This window comes from Podarcis filfolensis (assembly GCF_964270895.1).
Source record: "Podarcis filfolensis genome assembly, chromosome: 3".
NCBI lineage: Eukaryota > Metazoa > Chordata > Lepidosauria > Squamata > Lacertidae > Podarcis > Podarcis filfolensis.
The window spans coordinates 85788289-85806881 of NC_139606.1; the positions used below are offsets into that span (position 1 = coordinate 85788289).

At 40.0% G+C, this 18593-nt stretch overlaps 1 protein-coding gene across 5 annotated transcripts in view; it reads right to left on the bottom strand.

Annotated features, from left to right (window-relative positions):
- BTBD9 (BTB domain containing 9) overlaps positions 1–18593 on the bottom strand; it is a 150461-nt gene that overhangs the window by 107698 nt on the left and 24170 nt on the right. The window lies entirely within an intron of this gene.

The following is an 18593-nucleotide window of genomic DNA, read 5'->3' on the forward strand; positions in this document are numbered from 1 at the left end:
AGCTTTCCTGCCATTCTTCTTCAACCCCAGCAATTTCTTTATGCAACTACATTTTGCATTTTCAGGGAGCTCAGGTCTATACTGAACTGTTACCCCTCAACTTCCTAACACAGCTTTGTTTAGATGTACAACTGATTTCATCCATGAGGTCTACAAGTGGATAAAAAGGGTAAACATGTTGGGTATCATTTGGAAAGGGAGTGAAAATGAAACTGTCAACCCCACAGATCTATTTGGAACATAGGGATCTGCCTTATATTGAAGTCAGACCTTTTGTATTTATCACATTTATCTCACCTCTTTCCTCCAAGGAGCTCTGAGCAACATGCACAGTTCTTCCACCACCATTTTATCTCACAATCCTGTGAAACAAGTTAGGCAGCAAGACAGTGACTGTCCCAAGGTCATCCAATGGCTGAGTGGGCATTTGAACCTGGGCCTTCCTAGTTCTACTCTATCACTAACCACTAAACCACACTAGGCATAAATTGCTTTCTATGCTATGGTTCTATGGTGTGTCCATTTACTACAGTGTGGAAGGGTATTCCAAGTTTTTGTTTTTAATGAGGAGGGGTTGGAAAAACAGTCAGACATACAAACATCCTCCTCTACCTGCAGCCCAGAAACATCAGTGTTAAGTTGTGGGTGAGCATATCCAACAACACTGCGATTCTTCAAACAGCTCTTGTTTATTCAGAGGCCAGAACAGAACAGAACTGAACTGAAGGGCTCAGTCAGCTTGCTTATATAGAGCTCCAGTACGTTACTGTAGCAACTTTCTAAAACTATCCAATCACTGAACGTTACTTTCGATCCTTCCTTTGCATAACTATCTACAGTATCCCCCTGCTGGCCCAGGGTGAGAACTTCAGTACATAACAATTACCATCTCAATCTGCCCAATACATGGAACCACAGCTGTAAGCGCTCTGCAAAAGGTGCAAAGTGGAATAATAAGCACAGTTCTGGTAATTGTCATATATACATGGCTCCTTTCTAGTTCATCTGGAATTATGTAAGCAGCCCCAGGCCATGGGGGAAGTAGCTTAGGCCCTAGCCAGTGTAACCATACGAATTTGATCCCCGATAAACTGAAGAGACAATGGCATGAAGTAGTGCTGCAGCATGGGCTCTTCCGTTCTGTCCTGGAGCTTCTCAAATTACCCTGATGGCACAGGATGGAGCAGCACTGCAGCAGCTTCCACATCAGCCCTTCCCTGCCTGGTGACCTTTAGATGTTTTGGACTAAAACTCCCACGATGCCTAACTATTGGCATGATGCCTGGGAATGATGGGAGTTAGTCCAAAATATCTGGAGGGCATCAGGTTGGGGAAGACACATCCAAAGTAAGAAGAGATTCTCAGATGACAGTGTAGGGTTTACAGCTGCAGCTAGGAACACAGGGTTGCTACAGGAGAGAGACTACTGGACCAATAAGAAGCAAGCTTTCCCACTTCCCCTGCCTGGGACCCTTATGATGCACCTGCTCCTGCTCTCTCTGACATCTTTCCAGGAACTGCCCTTTTGCCTTTTGGCAATAATATGAATGCATTTTAGACTTTTTTTTGTTGAAATGCTAAAATTTCATTTTAATTTTTTGTATGTTGTAAGATACTATGTTTTTGCTTGAGTTATCTTTTGCATTATCTTTTATGAGCTGCCTTGGGGGTTGTTTTTGGCGGAAAGGCAGCACAGAAATAAACTTCAGCATAACGCGGTGCCTTCAGAATTTATTCTAAATTAGTATAAAGTTTGATATTTGAGAGATAATTATGTAACTTAATGAAGAATATTCATCCTTGATGAAACCACGAGAAAACAGTATGTAATGTTTACACCCTTAGAGAAATGATATGGAAGGAGTTGTTACTACAAGGTATTTTAAATACAGAAAACAGACAATTAATTCTACTTTGGTGAAATAGGCCAAGAAGCAAGCTTTCATAAGAATCTGTTGCTCAGGCTGCAGGCTGTAGTAACTGATTAATGTCTTATTCTCAAATTTAAAAATAGATAACGTGCAACTGGAATCAGTCATCTGTCTTTTCTTTTCATAGGTAAACAAACAGGGTTGGGGCTGGAAGTGGAGTTTGAGGGCTGCAAAGAAAATATACTCCCTCCCAAAGAAAAACTACCCCCACCCCACCCTGAAAAGACTGCATGGGTGGCAGGCTACTTTAAGTATGAGTTATACCTACACTTAAGATAGAAGCGCCACTGAGAGTTGAATTTCACACAAAGTGGACAGGGTGTTTAGAGAAAGAAACCATGGGCAAATATGTGGAGATTCTAAAATATTAGTCTTTGGGCTGGATGACAGGTCTAACGGGAACCAGAACTTTTTATAAAGGTCACAATTTTACTAACAATGCAAAACATGCCCATTAAAAGCTCAAATGTTCATATTGGTTAAAGGCTCTTCATAGATATATTTATGACACTTTCAAAACATAAATTATGCAGGTGCTTCTCTCTGAATCAGAAAATGTTAAGTAGGGACTCTTGCAAGTACATTGTGCTAAACTTGAACTGAAGTTATGAGCTAAAATGGGCATTCTACCAATGTTGCCCCAACCTTTACTACTGCACCCCAAACACATAGCTGATATATATATATATATATATATATATATATATATATATATATATATACACACACACACACACACATATATATATACACATATATATACATATATATATATTGTGTGTGTGTGTGTACGCATATATAGTTCAGGCCCACCTTGAGCATGGTTGGGCAAATCCCTGGCCCACTGTGGACCACAATGTCTTCTTTCTTTGGTAATGATCCAGTGCTGTAAAGAGTAGCACCTGGTGAAGCATCTGATCACCACTAGCCTAATTCGAACGACATCACCTTCCTTACCTCCAATGGCTTTGCGTCTTGCCCATGCTGTACATACTGGGGTGCGACCCAGAGGCACTGGAGGTAAGAAAGGTGTTGGCAGCTGCCTCACTCAGCACTTCTCTTTACAGCACATCACTGGACTCAGGAAGTATTGGGTGCCTGGACATGTGATGCATTAAATGCTGCCACCTGTCTCCACTCCAATAAGGTTGGAGGGGTGGCTCCAAGAAGTCCATGGCCCTATCAAACCTGCTATCAGCCCTGCACATCTTACACTCATCTATCCCTCCCTCTATTGCCCCAGTCCCTGGACAAATTTTGGAGAAATGTTCCTTGGGGCAAGGACTCTTCTTTATGCCACACTATAAAGTCCCATTGCATCAGGGGTAGCTAACCTGTGGATCTCAATCAGCTCCAGTCAGCATTGCCAGGGTGATGGAAGTTACAGTCCAGTAACATCTGGAGAGTCAAAGGTTAGTTACCCCTGATTTATGCTGACTATGATTTAGAAAAGCTAAACTTTTTGAAAACTGTCATAGCTCCATTTAGATAGCTTTATTATTATATGACAGCTATAAACATTGACTATCGGGCTCTAATGCTGAGCATTCACATGATGGGGGATTCCCAGCACTGGATAATTCAAAACTTTATTTTGCCGGTTTGGCAATATCAGCTTATCCACCAACGCATACATTTTTTGCATCCACAAATCCTCACTTAACAAGAAAAGAAGATTAAAAGCTGAAATGGGAGACATCAGCTTACAAAAAAGAAAATGAATTCCAATAGGCAATGGTCAAGAGCGAATGACAGTATCATCTTAAAAGAACAACTTCAAAGCATTGACTGCTTTCAGAATTTATGCTCATTTTGTCATAAGTCTGATTATGGTGCAAAAAAGAAATCAGTTGAAACTTTTCAGTTGAATTGGCCATATTACTGTAATTAATACTAAAACAATGTTAACAGTAAATTATTTTTGTCTAATTAAATAATGGATTATAAATGTTATCATAAATTACTCTATATTAAACTTTTAACTAATGTACTATAAAGTCATTACTGTCATTCAAACAAGTGTCCACATTTAAAGACTGCATGTTAAGCATGGACTGATCTGGCATTATATAATATACATCTTTTATCTGCTTACTGGGAACACAGAACGGCGGCACTTTTACTTCTGAATCAGAAAAGGTTTGAAGAGACACAGCACACTCTAGTGGCCAAATGTGTTTAAAACATTGACAATACCTTTGAAGTTAAAAGCCTATTTGGCTTGTACACTGTAGAAATAATTTAGCATTATTATATTAGCCTATGAAATAAATAAATGGTTTCTGTAGTTTTGTTACCCTGAGATGGGTTCTTTAAAAAAACACACTAAAAAAACTAAAATATATTTCCGAGTGCAATATCAACATCAAGATGTATTTCACATTCTACAAACAGGTCAATATTTTTGTCTCAACCCAATATTCTGTCACTTTTCTCCATATCTTGAATGGAATCTCTATTCACAAGCTTAGCCCCTGCCACACACAAAGGAACAAACCAACCACAGACACAAAGTTGAACTTATTTTTCAGTTTGCAAGCCCACCTTCAAGTTCAAGTTTCAATTTTGAAATCACAGTTTCAGGTCACGCAGGTCAGGTACAGATACAACTAAGGTTTGCAAATTAGAACCAATCTTGTCAGCATGAACTCAATCCCTTCTCTTGCACAAACACCTCCCATCCTTCTCTTATTTGCATTAACCATAGTACATGCACCAATACAGAACTTGGTTAAGGGTAACCATAACTACTACCACTACCAGAATTTAAAATCAGGCTTTGAAATGGTATTACTAAATCTGACTTCAAGAGAATGTGGTTAGCATTAATCACACTTCATGTGTGTGCCACATCATGGCTTGAGAAAACAAGGGAAAGGAGGAAGTAAACCAAGTGAGTGCCAATTCTGAAGGCTGGCTCTCAGTTTTTAAGCCAGGGGAACCCTGAACCAAACTCGATAGACATAATCATATTTACCCTTTCCATCTCTCCTTTACAATAACTAATCTACTTAGATACTTAGTAAATAGGACTGTCGTACATCCGGATTTTCCTGGACATTGCAGGGCGGGAATGACACCAGGGGGCAATTTTTGTCCAGGATCTTAGGCAAGCCAACTGAAAAAGCTGAACAACTGGTGTCCTGGTTTTTACTTTTTTGAAAGTGGCTGCATCCTCAAGGACATTCCACACTGAGGTTTTCTGAGTGTTTGAACGAGCCCCATGAATCATAAAAAACACCACTCTCCTCTGATGCCAACTTTAATAGCACAGCAGCAAAGCATAAAAAGAAGAGCAATTAATATGCCACAACAATTCCTGATCAATGTGCAATATAAATACAGGAGCTTTTATCCTCAAGCCTCCTATACTCCATTCCATGTGATAATGCAAATAGTCGAGGTTCAGCCAAAAAAGAGAAAGGTGTCAAAGAGAGAGATAGAAACCCTTTCCTTAGCCTTTAATGAGGTCTCCAGAGCCAAAGGCAAACCAATAACAAATTGTACTTTCAACATATTGAGAAAGGGCGGGGAGGAGAAGAGAGCCAGAGAACCCTGGAGCTTGTCATCTGAAATTAATTGAATTTATCCATGCCAAGAAAACAGTGGTAATAAACCCTCCCCATCTAAATTAAGGTTTTTACACCATGAGGGGAAAAAATTCAAAATTTATGGCAGTAATTTCATCTGGGTTTTTCAAGAAGTGCTTGCTGATTTTCTTGCACACAGTAGAAAAATCCCGCAGGAGCAATGCAAGGAGCAATAAGGCAGACTTAAAAAGATACTATTTAATTTCTCACTCCTCCCCTTGTACTATTACCATGCTTCCGTTTCTTGAGCTGAATATTAATTCTCCCATTGAAACATGCTTTCATTGTATCTGGTAACATTTCAAATTCAGTAAACCTAACTATTTTTATGGATCATAGTATTAGTAAATTTGTTTGACATTATCATTACAAAATGCATTGTAAATGCTTACAAAAGCTATGTTCCCTACAGAACAAATGGCTCTGCATTTGAAAACTTCAACACATACAACCATTTTCCCTACAAGGATTTATACCTTCCATTTTCCATGTTACTGAACCAGAACCGTCCTTGAATTCCACTGGTAAGCCAACTGAAATAACTAGTTAAAACACCTACTTTGCCTGTTCATATGGTTTGGCAATCCAATCTGGCGAGAATTTCCACATTTAGTGTACCAAAGAGCTTCACAATCTTCTTCACTAATTCTTTCAACTAGCATAGTTAGGTAATTAATGATCCCTGGTGTAACCTATCTGTACAAGCAGTTACATAGCCTTGTTCATTTTAAAGCTGAATGCTAAGATGTTTGATCCCACAACTACACACTAGACAAGAACCATCATTACAGAAAGAAAAGTATCAACATTATTTGACCCAAATGATACTGAATATCCCACATATCAAAATTGGGAAATTAGGGACATTAAGCTGTTGCCAACAATGTGTGGTATCCAATCAACGCTTGTCATACTCAAAGCAGACCCACTGAATGGCTAATTTAGGCTCCTTAATTTCAACTGTACTCTGAGTAGAATTGGATACCACCCCCAGTTTTTAGACTTGGTTTGTTGTGAGTTAAAAACAGGCAACAAATGTGCCATTTTCTCATGCCCATTTTTTCTTCTCTCCTCATCTTGATATTTGTGTTTTGCACAAGAGTTCCTGGTTCCTGGCTCTGAGGCTGATGCTTGTGGTCAGAAGTCTATTGAACCTGAGGATGGCTGTAGGAGACCATTGAACTGGATCCTACAGCATCAGGTTTTACAAAACCAGAGCCAAGCAACTAATTAGTATGCCTCCCATACTACTTCAACATGCGAAAGACACATGGGCTGCACCAGGAGGAGGGACATCGGACAAAAGTGAAGTGCCCACCTTCAGACCAGAAGACTGATCCTTTAAGAATCTGCATGGGGGGAGGAACAGACAAATGGACTAGAGACAAAGGTTCAAAATGCCTCAGTTCACCTCCTATCCTTATCAGAGCAAGCTGCTCACAAGCAGCTTTCCTTGCCACAACAACCAACTTTTCTTTCCGCATCCAGTGGAGTTGTCCAGACCAGGAGAGATTTGTGCAGTCACTTCCAAATTGCCAACCAACCAACCTAGTCCATATCCAACTACATTATTATAACTTGAATAGTAGGGTTCTTTCACATCATGATTTACGAACTATTCTGTTCTGAAATGTTCATTAGATTTTGGGGGGGGGGTAATAAAAAAATTATTTGCACTTGCTCGTTTATATTGTTTTAATGTTTTTAGTGTACCCCGCTTTGCCCTCCTTAGTGAGGACGAAAGAGGTAGGTATAAATTATTTTAAAGAAATAAATAAATCACCAACCAACTTAATGAAACTATTTCACCACCAAGGACAAGTCTAGTTAACTGCAAGAAGCACACAAGCACTTAATTGCTCTTAGTTTCTGGTTTCTTACCACATTTCAGAATTGTATACAGATTTCTAGTCAATTATTTTGAGACAGTCAGAATACACAGCTGCTTTTGCCTGTGGAAAGCATGGATTTTAACAATGAGGAAATTGCATGTGTAGAATTAAGCAAAAAGAAACCCAGAGCTATTTCAAAAATGCCATGAAAATGCAAGAAAAGAACTACAAGAGAGTAGCTTACTTTCCATTTTGACCTTACCAAACCATCACAGAGATTCATACACAATAACATGCTGTGGTTATCTGTTCCTCTGTTGACCTCTATATACCCTTTAGTGATGCAGCCATTTCTATACATTACAAAGCAGAAGCATACAGGTTTCTAGGGAGAATCTACCATGGATCATTAGGTATTTTATATCAGTTCTACATCTAGTTCTAATCTGTTTGTGCCATCATGGATTTAGCTCACAAATACAGCATGAACAAAAATATTCTCAAAATACATTTAGCCCAGTTATGCCTTTAAGAGGCAAAGAAAGTAATTTTCCAGTTTTAGCGATGCTTCTAGAAATCTGTCTAAAGGATTAATCTGCAGCTATTCAGCTGCAGAACATTACTTCTATGCCACAGACTTTGTATATGAACTATTAAATCTATTAGATCAATAGCAATTCCTCCCACCTACTATTAAGGAAGTGATTTAATGAGCACTGCATTTTCATCCTGGAAAAGGACCATTTCAGGGAACATGGCGCAGTATGAATATATACAACATTCTGATCACTCATGACAATTATACAGAAACATAAAGTATGAAATGCTTCAAAATAAAAAGGTCACAAGTCTGTTTAAAAAGATAAGCATTAATGGTCTGAAAAAAGGAGAGGCCAGTCAAATTTAACTTAATACAGGCATATGAACACAGGAAGGTACCGTATTTTTCGCCCTATAGGACACACTTTTACCCCTCCAAAAATGAAGGGGAAATCTGGTTGCGTCCTATAGGGCGAATGCAGGCTTTCGCTGAAGCTGGGAGAGCTCTCCAGGCTTCAGGTAGACATCCGCAGCCTAGGCAACCCTGCGGGAGGTCCCGCAGGGATGTCTAGGCTGCGGATAGCAGCCTGCTTCCCGGAGCGTCGGGCGCTCTGCTTTCAGGGCGCCCGGCGCTTCCGGAACACATCCACAGCCTAGGCAGCCCTGCGGGAGGTTCCGCAGGGATGTCTAGGCTGCGAATAGCAGCCTGCTTCCCGGAGCGTCGGGCGCTCTGCTATCAGGGCGCCCGACGCTCCGGGAACACATCCGCAGTGTGGGGAGCCCTGCGGGAGTTCCCCGCAGGGCTCCCCATGCTGCGGATAGCAGCCTGCCACCCGGCGGGCAGGGCGCCCTGAAGCAGAGCGCCCCGCGCGCCGGACAGACATCCGCAGCGTGGGGAGCTCTGCAGGAGTTCCCCGCAGGGCTCCCCATGCTGCGGATATCAGCCTGCCGCCCGGCGGGCGGGGCGCCCTGAAGCAGAGTGCCCCCCGCGCCGGGCAGACATCGGCCAGCCCCACAAGCTCGGGGGACCGCAGGGAGGCGCAGCGCCGCCATCCTGCTGTTCCTCGACCTGGTTCGGTTTCCCCGACCTGCTTTTGGGGGGGAAATAAAGGAAAAAATTTTTTCCTTTATTTCCCCCCAAAAAAACTAGGTGCGTCCTATGGGACGGAGCGTCCTATGGGACGAAAAATACGGTACCTTATACTTAAGTGGCACCATTTGCCTATCTGGCTCAGTACATTGACTGGCAGCAGCTCTCCAAGATGTCAGACAGGAGTCGTCTTCTTCTCTACCTGGAGATACCATCAATTCACTTTGGAATCTTTCTACAAGTCTACTTGTATTCTACTACTGAACTGCAGTCCGTGCTCAAAGCTACAGTCTTCACAATACAGTCATACCTTGGATCTCAAGTGCCTTGGCTCCCGAACAAATCGGCTCCCAAACAATCAAAACCCAGAAGTGAGTGTTCCGGTTTTCAAACGTTCTTTTGGAAGCTGTACGTCCAATGGGGCTTCTGACTGGCTGCAGGAGCTTCCTGCAGCCAATCAGAAGCCAAGCTTTGGTTTCCGAACATTTTGGAAGTTGAACGGACTTTCGGAATGGATTCTGTTCGACTTCCAAGGTATGACTGTATGGTCAAGATGCTTCAAGGAGTGCAGCCAACTACATGTTCTCTCCATCCTTGTCCCATTGTGGCTTATTAGAACTAGCCAGAACGAACTGATTGAGTCCCAAGGATTGGCTAATGCCTCACTGTGGGATAGGGTGGCTCCAGATCCCCTGAAAGAGGTTACCACAGGCCCCCTCCTTAAAGACCCTTCCTGGACTATGAGGTTTTGTTGAGCAACTACTGCCCAATTGTCAACATTCCTTCTTAACCAAGGTACTTGTGAGTTGTGGCCTTGCAACTTCAGATCTACTTGGATAAAGCTGATTATCTTGATCCATTTCAGTTACAGATTCCAGCCTGGCTTTGGAACTAAGAAAGATTTGTTCCTCTGGTTGATTACTTGCTTCAGAAGAGAAACAGGGATAATGTGATACCACAAACTGTGATATCCTCATCTGAGGAACTCTTTTGCCACTGATATCTGTGTTACAGTGATCAGAGTACAGTGAAAAAATATTTATAAATATTTCAAATATTTAACAATTAATAAAATAAATGTGAATATCTTCTAGTGAGATAGCTGCATTCAGCTGTTGCAACGAAAAGAACAGTGTGTCTTGGGAAAATTTATAATAGTGTGAAGCTGTTTGAAATACAGCTAGTAAGGGTCTATGTAACGCAATCTATACATCTTGAGGTGATAAAGACTGAACAGTAATATACCGTGGAACCTTGTGTTACGGACGGGATCCATTCCGGAGGCCCGTCCATAACACGTAACTGACAAAAGCCGAAGCGCCACATCTGTACACACACACACAACGCGATTTAGCGCTTCTGCGCATGCGGCGAAACCCGGAAGTGCTGTGGGACGCAACACGAAAACAAGTAACCTGAAGCGGATGCAACATGAGGTATGACTGTATACAGTTTGACTTTACAAATATGCTCAATTTGCATGTTATATTTTGAACATGCTTTCTGAGGTTTTTCAGAATGTGTGGCAAACGGTGTCAAAACAGAAGGCTGGGAAGTTAAAAATGTACTAAAAGCAATTAAGAATAAGAAAGGGAACAGCTAGGTAGCTGTTTGGAATACTATAGAATTTCTAAGGGAAAGACATGTAGCCATGAAGACGTAAAGTAGTGTAGCTAACCTGTGTCCATCCAGATGTTGCTGGACTACAACTCTCCTCATCCCTGACCACTGGTCATGCTGGCTGGGGATGATGGGGGGTTATAGTCCAGCAACATCTGGAGGGCCTCTATTGTTACAAAAAACTGTGCCGCCCCCACAAAATACATTACCAATTTCCCTGGAAACATAATACAAAGGAAACAAGAGATTTAAATGCTGTTTTTCTCCCCCAAGGGATTTCTGTTCCTTTATTAGCTAGGATGATTCTTTAATTGTGGTAGGCGTTGTTGTTGATTCTTACCCATCTCAGAGCCCAATAAGTCTTGGAATATGGATAGTTATCATGCAACATCCATTTCTTTTCCCAGGCTCATGGGAATTCAATTTAGCACACACTTATAAGAAAGAAGAATGTCCTTATTTACAAGGCAGTTTATTTCAGTACATTGGCTTGAAGCCAAAAGTTCCCTTCCATTGACAGATGAATGAAATCTTTACATCCAACCCACTGTTTATATTGCTGCTCTTTCTGAATTAAAAATTGGGATTATACCCAGATTTTTCTGCTTTAATTTCTGTGAGCTGTGTTGGAATGGTTTTGGGGGAGCAAGATAGACATTTATTAAACAAACATTCCTGCCTCAAGTTGCCTACAATTGAAATTTCAAATTGTACAAAAATGACAAGGATGGAAGAAAGGTAGAGTTAAGGATAAACAGGTGGAGAATATGTATTTCATTCACTTACATTTGTTTCTTTTTAGAGATTTATACATCACATTGCACAGCAAGTCTCTCCCAAGATGGCTTTTAAGTGTGGTTAAAACACAATAAAATAAGAAATATACAATACTCACAAAAAGTGTGGCTAGAAATCTGGACAGTGTTTTTTTTTAGTACAGAGCACATCTGAATCCGGGCCAAGCTAACTGCACCTAGCTCCCATCAAAATAAAATGACATGTAAGTCATGACTAACTTTTCACATTGACTGCAATGAGACCAAAGTTCAGTCAATCTTGTGTAGCTGACCCACTCCACTGACCTGACCTGAATTAAAGAAGAGCAAAGACAGCAGGAGGGGAGGGTGTCTTAGCACAAATAATAAAGTGATCATTATCCATGCAATTCCAACTACAGGCACAACTCATTGGCCTTGGTACCTGTGTAAACCATGAGTGATTTTTTTCCTTTATGGCTGTCAAGCAATATGGTATTTTTCCTTTGAAAGGCTTAACTTGTTACACACAGTCAGGTTTAGTAAGTATAACACTTTTTGCTCCCAGAACTGAAACAGTGATCCTGCTCACCTTCAAAGCTTTATCAACTTCTCTGTTGGTTAAATGTATGTTATTCCATTTGCAGCCCCTTGTGGTTCCTCGTAGATCTATTGTCTAACATGCTTCTGAAAATACCCCCCCCCCCAAAAAAAGGACTCTGAATTAACTCTAAGGACAAACAGAATACCACTTCAAAAGCTTGGGTTACAAAATTTATGATAACTCACCCTAATACTGCAGTGGCCTTTTGTGATATAAAGCGTCACATTGTTGATCATGGATCACTATGGCCGCTTTCCACACTAGACAAACTATATAAGAATTATGTAACAGAATGATCTTGGCTCGAAATTTACTGTAGCATAAGAGGCCCAATTCACACACAATGGTCTAGATCAGCATTTCCCAACCTTGGGTTTCCAGCTGTTTTTGGACTACAACTCCTATCATCCCCAGTTAGCAAGACCAGTGGTCAAGGATGATGGGAATTGTCACCCAAAAACAGCTGGAGACCCAAGGTTGGGAAACACTGGTCTAGATTGCTGCTTGAAACATACTCCGCTGAGGACCATTCATATGGACAAGTCAAGTGGTTGCCATTTGCTTTCCTGATCTCTAAAGACTGTCTTCTACCAAGAAGATCTGGGTTTTCACCTACTTCCACACAAAAAGAGGCTTTCTTTGTAGTAAACATACAATGTCACATAAACATGCCCTTATAAGGTGTTTGGTACTTCAAATAATAGGAATGTACAGTGCCAGTCTAAAAATATTGTAAAGAATAAACAGACTCTCTGTGCAAATGATTAATTCTACACATTTCTGTGTAAATTACATAAGGGTTTTTTTTGTTTTTGATACAATCCAATTTTTAACCTCAACTTAGCATTTAATATATCAACAGTAGCCAAGGACAGAACTAACATTCTTTTTTTATTTATCTACAGTATGTCGATCCCCAGTAAGGGATAAAATACTTTTATAGTTTTTCGTTTCAAGCAAGAGTGAATTATTTCAATTTCATTCATTTTCACTCCACAAAAATAGTATAGATTTGCTATGCTGAAACAATTCATTTTCCTTTCATTTACACACTTATCTGTGGAAGCAGGATGAAATACAGCTAAGGAGCTCGCTCTCTTTTCAGGTGGTTATGTATGCTTTGTAATTTACTAGAAATTGAAATCATCTGTAATAATTTCTTCCAGTCCCTCATTCTACTAGAATCTATTCTGCCAAGGTTTCCTAATCAGGTCTGAAGCACATTTATCTTCAAACTTTCTGTTAAGTTTTAGAAAGAGTTAGAACACAGTATCTATTTGTTTTAGTTGTACCCAGACTTTAATCATCAATAATAGGAAATATAATCACGAACACAGATTATAAAGGAATGACAATACATGCAGGTGAATGTTTAAGCCAAGTGAGGTATCTGCTCTGCCTCTCATCACACTTTACATTTGCATCATGGGAGCTGGAAAAGGAGAGGCAGCCCTTAGATTTAATACTGAGTAATGCATAGGATCTGGCTACATTTAATTTCCAAAAAATAGATTAAGTCTTCAAATACATCAGGAGGAATAAACCAACCAAGGACAAGTTAGGACCTTTAGATGTCAAAGAAGAGAGGTACAGATGCAACCCTATAAAAGTTTAATCAGAATGAAGTCCTATGCTCAGTGCTTCTTTTTTTAAAAAATGAACATTTGGAGTTAAATATAAATGAAACATTTATAGCAATGTACAAAATACTGAATGCCCACATCTGAACTATTGCTCCAGAGAAGGCACCTGAAAGTTATATAAATTATAAGATGTGACAAGGATAAACTTTAAGAGGTAATGAAAAACATGTTATAAGGTCAAATGGCATTAACCTGACAACTCCTTAAAGATTTAAGTGTGAAACTGCTTTTAAAAATTGTTTGTTTATTAACTCTGTATACTGCTCTTCATCCGAAGATCACAAAGCAGTTAACAACAAAAAATACAAAATGAGAACACAAAATACATAATAAATAATAATAAAACCAGTAGCAAACCAATAACCCTCAGGACTCCAAGGTATGTCAAATGGTCAGCCCAGAATCACCATAGCCAAAGTATCTCTTTAATTAATGAGCCATAGTCAGTACAGACATAAAAACTAGAACGTACTAAAAAGGAGGCAAAAGAAGGAGAAGCGAGTCCAATTCACACTTAACAGGATATCATGATTTCCTGCTATGTGAATGACTTGTGGTGAGCTTTTGCAGACCAAGCAGAGGAGATCAGAAGTTTTTGCCTCCAAATTTCAAACAAACCACAATACCCTATTACCTACAAATTTAAGAATCTGTGGTTTGTTTAAGCCAGGAATGTGGAATATGTGGATGCTAATAAACTCCCATTAGCCTTAGCCAGCATGGCCAGTGGGGATGGGAGCTGGAGCCCAGCAACATCTAGAGGGCCACAGGTTCCACAACCCTGTGGTAGATCATAATTTTTTTAAGTCCTGCACTAATTCAGTAATTGAAAGTATTCTGTGTCAATTTCTAAAAACCATAATGTGTGCATAGTGTGAATCAGGAATTATGTCCACACATAAGGTTATTTACAATCAATCAAAACCACAACTGCATTAGGAAGATCATTATCAGATTCTCATTCACATTCATCATTGTAGCTGGAAGCAGTGTGAGACTTAATGAGTTTTGTTTTCCAAAGAGTATGCTCCTAGGATATCATGATGCAACCGACCCCCAAATATTTGGGATGTATGAGTCAAATCAAAAGCTATGTTGATAAGCAGAATTTACACTGAAACACCCCGAGAGAAATGAGCTCAAACATAAAAGGCCAGATTTATTCCTGGTGCTATGTGACTAACTGCAACTCAATCATACCAGCGATAAAAGCAAGTCCAATGGCAGTTGACAGCTGGCTCGAAAAATCTTGGCTCCTAAAACTGAAAAAATATACATCAATATTCTTTTTATTTTGTGCTGGAAGTATGAATATGCATAAGCACCAAGAAATGGTATCATTATCTGTTTTGCACTTCAAGTGTGAATTTAAGTGGGGTACAGTTTGTTTCAGAAATATATCAACAAACTACAATCATCTGCTTAGAAATATGGGCATACATGGATACTTTATGCAGTGACATTAGATTAATTCAACAGATGGCAGTCACTGATCAACAAACTGAAATAAACCAAAAAGTTCTGGATAAATCCAGAACAAAAAAGATACTATAGGGGGTAAAAGTAGACAGATTTGAACAGCTAATCCTGGCTGCAAAAATATTACTGAGAGAACACGTGCAGCGCCTTTGGGCAGGGGGGAACCTCAAGCAATGACAGTCTTTTAGCAATCACTTTTATAACCTTGTGGGGTGTATAACCAACTTGCAAACCTATGACATACTGCAGAATTATTAATATTCGCAATGTGTGAATTCTTCAAGCAGTTTGGTAATTAGTCCTCAAAGTCGCTACAACCTGATCGTTTCGAGCAACATTACATTTGCTGCCAAGAGTGAAATAGCTGTAAAACTAGTTGTTACCTCTAAAAGACTTCACAACAGAAATGAAGACTGTAATAAACAATGAGTTAACGCTGCAATGAAATAAGCTCCATGTTGAAACTCTGGGGTATGTCTAGAGTATGCATTTAGTAATCATCTGGAGGTGGCAACTACTTTGTCAAATGCAGAAACTCAGATAAATGTATTTACTGCATTTATAGCCTGCCATTCACCATACAGTGCATTAACATAACAACTTAAAATACTATACAACATGAGAAATGTATAAGCAAATAATAAAACCACTGTTAAAGCAACAATTAGATAGTACAGTGGTACCTCGGGTTACAAACACTTTGGGTTACAGACTCTTTGTGTTACCTCAGGTTAAGAACTTTACCTCAGGATGAGAACAGAAATCGCACGGCAGGTACCATTAGCTAAAGTGGTACCTCAGGTTAAGAAAGGTTTCAGGTTAAGAATGGACTTCCGGAGCGAATTAAGTACTTAACCTGAGGTACCACTGTATTCTGTAATGTATAATATTTACAAGCGCATGCTAAGGGCAATACACAAGCTTCAGTGTGTGGTGGTTGCCTACTGACAGAGGAATACAGCTACTAGCCATGGGTGGGTCAGGCTGTTCCTGGTCTGTGTCATAAGTCCATTCCTTCTTGTTTTCTGAATTTATGTCTGTATGGAAATCCATATTTAAATGCATACTTTGTCCAAACGAATTAAGTTCATAACCAGAGGTACCACTGTGCAGTCATACCTTGGGATAAATATGCTTCAGGAGAAGTATTTTCAGGTTGCGCTCTGTGGCAACCCGGAAGTAACGGAGCCCGTTACTTCCGGGTTTCACCGCTTGCACATGCGGTCAAAATGATGTCACGCGCACGTGCAGTCGCGTCTTACGTTCTATTCAAGATGCGAATGGGGCTCTGGAACGGATCTCGTTTGCATCCCGAGGTACCACTGTACTTCACTCTCCCACAAAGGCCCGCTGATGAAAAAGCATATCCTGTCAGTGCAAGATGCACCTCAGAAGGATGAGCACTGTTCAGCAACAGGACACTGCAGAGAAAGGGATCTCATGTGTCATTGCTAGGCGGAGCCAAAATGACGAGACATCAGAAATTTGCTACCCTTTATAGGAAGCTCCCAGCACCAACTACCAACATTATTTCATTTTGTGGGGCGAAACAGCTTTCCCATAGGAGGTGGAGAAATACAAGTTTCTAGATATACAGAAGCAGAATCTTCTCCTACCTGTGGGCAAGAGATTAAAGGAGTCATAGCTGCACACATTGCAAAAGTTCAATACTCAAGGACCACCTCGCCCCATATAAACAAACCCAGACGCTGCAACCATCATCTGAGGCCCTTCTTTGTGGGCCTCTTCCACGAGAGGTCCAGAGGACAGCAACATGGGCCTTTTCTGCAGTGGCTCCCCACTTGTGGCATGCTCTCCCCAGGGAGACTCGCTTGGTGCCTTCATGGCATATCCTTAGGTGTCAAGAGAAACTTTCATTTTCTCCCAGGCCTTTGGCTAATTAAATAATCTATGGACTTTTAAGCAGCAAGGTGGGTATTGTTTTTGTTTGTTTGTTTGTTTGTTACTATATTATGCATTTTTGTATTTTTTATATTGCAAACCGCCTTGTGATCTTTGAATAAAGGGCAGCATAGACATTTATGTAAACATTTAAATAAATAAATAAATAAATAAATAGAATCTATCTGCATGCAGTGTTTGCAAATAATAGGTAATAACCCTCCACAATAAAAACAATCTATTAAACTGCTGCCATTATTGGTCAACAGTTGCATAATGTCATGAGTGTGTTAAGTTCAGAAGGACATACAGCCACACTGTCTGAATCCTAAAGAGTAAGTGAACAGCATGCAACAAAGACGTCTTGCATGAACAAAGGATATCAGTCCAATTAAAATTTGTTCTAAAACAATCCATACATTATGAATCCATACATTACACTAACTAATCTGTGTTTCGAAATTCTAACAGTTAATAGTTTACAAAATTAAGAGCCTGCAGTTTATAATAACAGAGAAAAAGCACACCACTTAGAATCTCAGCACAAGGGGCCCACCAAACTGGATCAATGGATTTTCACCTTTCCTAGGTTTACAGGACTAAACAGTTCAATATCAGTCAAATATTTTCACAACAATGCCATGGGTTGCTGTAGAGCAGGACCTCCATTTTCATAGTGGAAGATTAATTTTCAGCTGGTAAACAGTCTGGCGCATTGCCCAGTGTCTGGGGATCAATACACAAAACAGACTTTGCTTCTCTGTCAAGCTAACTGCGTGTCAATCCCAATTCTAAGAGTCTTTGCTCTCTTATGAGAGTGGATAAGAAAAAAGCAGCCCTTTGAGCTGGGAGGAGTTCTTGGTGTCAGCTTTATTGATTACGATCAGAGCCTATGGAAAACTCTTCTTTTTATATCAGCAAGTGTGAAACAAAATCGTTAGTTCAGATTATAGCTACAAATCATGATCAAACACACAAAAGAGTGGACATAAAAGATCTGTGATCAGGGAACACACTTCTTAGCCAAGGCCTTAGCTTGGCCATATGCCAATGTCTTTGTACATTCCACATTTTTACCCAGATGCCTATGTTTTTGAAACTATAGTCTGGGTCTATTTGCATAGCCGTCTTTCCTGTCTACACAGACTTTTCACAAAACCCTAAAATTACAAGCAGCTCATGTGAACTAAAATAGGTGAAGGGTGTCTCTTGCTTTCTCATTTATTCCTTCAATCCTCAAATTCAATTGATTTCCATCTCATTTCATAAACAGATAGGCCAAAACACAATACGTTACAAGGATAGAAAAATAAGAGAATGTGATTTTAAGAAGGATGCAGATTTAACACACTCCCAATAAGTCACCAATTTCTAAGATTTACTCTGGAAAACAGCCAAGGAAATCACCAGTTTAAGAAAGTTATGCTTTAGTGACACCACGTGGCTATATGCCAATTTGCCATCTGCCCAGAACACTAAGCACATTAAGGAAAATCTAAATCCTAACTAAATTTCTTGCCATCTTGTGGGATAGATGAAGCAACATTAAAACACAGTAAGAAATAAATCAGTAAGAGTGTATAGGGAGCTAGATGATTTACGATTTA